Source organism: Notechis scutatus, chromosome 1 (assembly GCF_049901735.1).
Source record: "Notechis scutatus isolate UNSWTSFEM ecotype Mainland chromosome 1, rNotScu1.2, whole genome shotgun sequence".
Lineage (NCBI taxonomy): Eukaryota > Metazoa > Chordata > Lepidosauria > Squamata > Elapidae > Notechis > Notechis scutatus.
This window is the reverse complement of record NC_142009.1, coordinates 285,104,171-285,109,198: the sequence shown is the minus strand read 5'-3', so window position 1 is coordinate 285,109,198 and position 5,028 is coordinate 285,104,171. Positions and strand designations below refer to the sequence as shown.

The window sequence follows — 5,028 nt, the reverse complement described above, 5'->3', positions numbered from 1 at the left end:
ACATGAAAATAGCAGATATCACACAGCATAATTGACAATATTAATGAATTCAGTAGGTTTACTAACTGGTAACTATACTCTGGCATTTATATCTTTAGTTGTTGTTAGTTGTGAAGTCATGTCCGACCCATTGTGACTCCATGGAAAACATTCTTTCAGGCCTTCCTGTCCTCTACTATCCCCCAGAGTCCATTTAAGCTCACCCCAACTGCTTTAGTGACCCCTCCAGCCACCTCATTCTCTGTGTTTCCTTCTTCTTTCACCCTCAATCTTTCCCAGCATTAGGCTCTTCTCCAGTGAGTCCTTCTTTTTCATTAGGTGGCCAAAGTATTTGAGTTTCATCTTCAGAATCTGGTCTTCTAAAGAGCAGTCAGGGTTGATCTCCTCTAGTACTGACTGGTTTGATAAGCTTTTTGGAATCAAGGGCTGCATATGAGCCTCATGATTTAATTCCAGGATGTATATGAGCACAGCAAGGAAAAAGTGACTGTGGAAATGGGTCTAGAATAAATGCCTTACTTTTCTGACTCTGAATCTCTAAAACGTTCATCTCCAGATTCTTGCAGCCAAGATAAATGATCGTTGGAAAGTTAGAACATAAACTGTCATCTGGGGGATGTTTGCAGACAAGTATCTTCTTCCACTAGTATTCATTTTTAGTAAGTGCATTAAAATTAAAATTAATGGTTATGGGTCAGAAAAAAGAGTGAGAGTAAACCAATATATGCCTATATAGTGTAGTCATGCATGCCACAGAGGGGAGAATTTGTGAACACTATTAATCAATACAACAAGTTTTCAGCATTCAATGCCATCAGTCTGGTATAAACAACAATGTTTGGCACCCTAACCCTAACATTATTATTTAGGGAATTTATATTACCATCATTAATTAATTAATTTGACTTAGATGTTGCTCAACTCCTACTGACTCTGGATGGCTCACAGCATAAAACAAAGCAGCAAATATAAGATCTAGATAAAAACATAGCAATCAACAGATGGCAAATCCAGTCAGCTTAATATATAATATCTCCAAAAAAGAACTGCAATATCTCCTCCTAGCCAAAGTCTGAGAGAAGAGCTAGGTCTTTAATTGATGGGTTAGATTTTTTTAAAAGGGGTCGTTATATAAAGATTTGCATTTTATAATGAAAGGACAGTGAATCCAGCATGTATCACAGGCATTGATATCCATATACAATTTTTAATTTTATTTTTCAGACATCTGGAATTTTAAAAAGAGGCAAATACAACACCATCATTCAAACAGGGATTTGTGTGCCACTTTTATATGTGGCTTATAACATTTGATTTTGGTTCATTGCTTTGATATGTCTATGTCAAAGCAGCCATAAAATGTAATCAAAAGTTCTTTGAGTAGCTTGGTGAAAATTTGGGACCAGCATTAAGGGCATCTCCTCTGTCAGCCTAAAAGACTTTGAGATGCTCATTAAATGCAATGCACTCCACCCACATTATATCAGCACTCTAGGAAGACAAGAAAAGGTGTTAACAAGGGTAATTAGAGTGGGTTTGATGGAGTTAGAAGCTAAGGTAAAGTAAGTAGTCTTCTACTATAGATAGTTTGAGAGAAGCCAGTCTTATAATGAACCTGAGTGTATGTCTGATCTTTGTTAGAAGTGTGAAAATTGAAAATGCATCTTTGCAATGGCTTAAGCGCCAAAGGGAACATTACTAGAATTATACCACAACTAAAATCATTTTTCATTCTGCCATACAGTGTTATACCAAATTACCAACACTTACAAAAATAAAACCCCCAAATCTCTTTTTTTAAAAACTCAGGCTTCAACTAAATTATAGGCAACAATCATTTCTTTGACCTAGAATGTATGCACAATGCAGATCCTGAAAATCCTGATAATATCCACAGCTGCTATATTCTGTTTATTTATTCCCTGTTGGATAGAACAAAAAAGTGTACAACATTTGCTCAGATTTCTTCCACATCTGATAGACAACTTGCAGAAGTGGGAGTTTTGTTTAAAACAAAACAAGCTGTTTGTCTTTCTATCTTAGTATTCTTTATCTGACTATGGAATAATAAATCAAAAATACCATTTCATCTACCCAAGTTCCTTGTATATGAGAAAGATTGAAAAATGGTAGTAGGGAGTCAGAAAGATCTGTAAGAAAATTATAAATTAGACTCAATCTGAATTGAGGCAAACTGTATAAATATGTGATCTCTAAAGAAAACAAAATAAATAGGAAACCTGTGCAATTGTCTCTGAAACATCCTGTAATTTAGAATGGCTTGAAGAATCATGTCAAAGTGTCTAATATTTCCATGAAAATAAGAATAAAGCTTAAGAAAAAAATAAAGCTTTCTGCAGGTACTGCATTGGTTTCCAATATGTTTCTCAGCACCTTTCAAGGGGCTGACTATAAAAAGGTTAAAAAAAAATAATTATATGGCAGGATCTATGCATCTGCATGTTCATCAGGTAGAGTCACCCTGTCTGGTTTGTTTATTCAGAGTGAGAATACTGAGAGTGACTGTTCTGTGTTTGATCAGGAGAAAGAGGTCTAGGGCACAATGTGGTTTTTTTAAAAAAGATGTGGTCTTATAATAGAGAAGAGCTTACCTCTGGTGAGCTAAATGGCACTTGTCCCTACAAGTGAACTAGGCTGTTTTACAATCAGTAGAATATGATGGAGTAGTTTTTGAAAAGATACATTGAAACTAGGTTGTGCTTGTGGTCAAGTAGGTCAGGCCAGATCAAAGCCAATAAGCAATCAGATGAGGAATCCAGACGAGAGGCAACTGATAGAGTGAAACAAAATCCAACGCCTGAGATACACAAATTCATCTTCTCAATAAATTCACTCACAAAGAGCAACAACAACCATAAGAACCTTTGTTTTCGCCCTGATCTAACCTTACAGCAATGTGTACGATCCCATGAATTATGTTCTGAGTTCAAAAGACTACATGAATTAGGTAATACTAATCTATACATTGACTACCATGCAGACTGTATCAAAAGCAAGAGCCACAACCCACATCACAATAATCATCACTCAAACATCCAACATTAGGGATGCATGCCCCTTACTTCCTCCAGACCCACTACTTCATATCTTAAATGCAAACCACTCAATGCAAGAAGCCTCACAAATAAAATGCATGAATTACTCATCTTTCTAAACACAGCCACATTCGACATTATATTTGTTTGTGATGTGGTTGAATGCATATTTCCCAGACTCCATTACCACTGTAAGAGAATATCAAGTTTATCGGTTTGATTGTGAAATCCATAGAGGAGGTGGAGTTGCTATATTCTATAAAAAGTCTCTAAATCTAAAAAAGATTCAAATTATACAAGAGCTTGCTCTTCCTGAGACCATTGTCTGTGAACTGTCCTTAAATACCTCAATCCACTTCTTACTTTGCTATTGAGTCCCTGACTATGATGATATAATCCATGCAAACAAGCTAACTTCATTACTGACATGGGCTGCCCCTTGCCCACACCCTCTTATTTTTATTGGTGACCTCAACTTACCTCTTATAAATTGGACACTAAATGAATGTACACCTGAACCCATTCATAAAACCCTGTACAATGCTGTTACCACACTGGGACTGGATCAATTAGTATATAACACCACCAGACTAAACAACTGCCTCTATCTCATCTTCTGCAACAGCTCAAACTCAATTTGTGGCCTACAAATACAGGAACCATTTTCAAACAGTGACCATACCATGATTGACTTTTGTCTAAATTTACATCCTCTCAAAGAGGATCATAATGATGGATCTCCAAAATATAATTTTAAAAAAGCCAATTATGAACTCATAGCTGCCGACTTATCATCTCTTGATTGGCACATTCTGTTCTCTGGCTGTAACATTACAGAAGAACATTATAATGCCTTCTTGCTTGAACTTGAAAGAGTTATTAAACTATATGTTCCATTAGTAACCCTTCAAAACAACAACAACAACAACAACAAAAAACAATTTACCCAAAATAATATGAAAACTTCAATCTAAAAAAAAGTCCTTATGATGTAAAAACAAAACTAAATACGTAGCTAACTTTAAAAATTGATACAACACCTTATGCCAACAGATAAAGGCAGTATGTACCAATTACCACTGCAAGCAAGAAGAAAATCTTCTACGCACAAAATCCACTCGTGCCTTCTATAACCTTGTAAACACCAAACTTTAAGACTCAAAAACCATCTCACCCCTAAAAAGACCTAATGGGAAAGACTATAGCGATGAAGCCATTAAGGCAAACCTCGTCAACATGTTCTTCGGTTCAGTCTTTGTAAATGCCCCACATTTCCTAATCATATGACAACTAACTGCAACAAACTACAAATTTACTGAAGAAAACGTAGAAAATGCACTACACCACCAAAAACCATCCTTATCTATTGACCCTGATGGCTTATGTGCAATCTTCTTAAAAAAGCTCTCCACTACAATAGCAGAACCCCTAAGCATAATATATGAGATATCATTCAGAATCAGCTCCTTGCCGAAGCTACTGTCAGCTGGTGCTCCATTCAAAATCCAAGAAAGAAATACTTAGACTCCATTAATTAGAGAAAAGATATATTTTACTGGAAATCAAGTGGTAGCATCAAAGGAATTCTGAATCTGAGAAAACGAGCGCATAAATCACATATACAAAGTGATGGCAATGTTCCCACCCACAATAGTTATAACTGTCCATCCAATAAAAAGTTGTAAAAACGTCATGTGGACATCTCCAGGTGGTGATGAGGCCTCTGTCCGTTTACCTTGACATATTTTGATAAAGAGCAGCGCTTGCGCATAGCATAGGAAAGAAACATAAGCAAGAAATTCCCCCCCACAACTTATACAGTTCTTTTTTGTAAAATCTCCAGCTCGCTTCCCATAACTATGTCTCCCCTCCTCTCCCCATTACTTATGACAGCCGAAAGATGCAAAGCAAAGAAAGGAAATCTTGAAGGCTGACACCTATGGTCTTTAGCAATTGTCATCCCTATCTTCAA

The 5,028-nt window shown here is 36.3% G+C and overlaps 1 pseudogene; it reads left to right on the top strand.

Moving 5' to 3' along the window:
- The first annotated feature begins 3,208 nt into the window (after positions 1–3,208).
- Positions 3,209–4,030, top strand: LOC148133418 (uncharacterized; annotated as a pseudogene).
- The last annotated feature ends 998 nt before the right edge of the window (positions 4,031–5,028 follow it).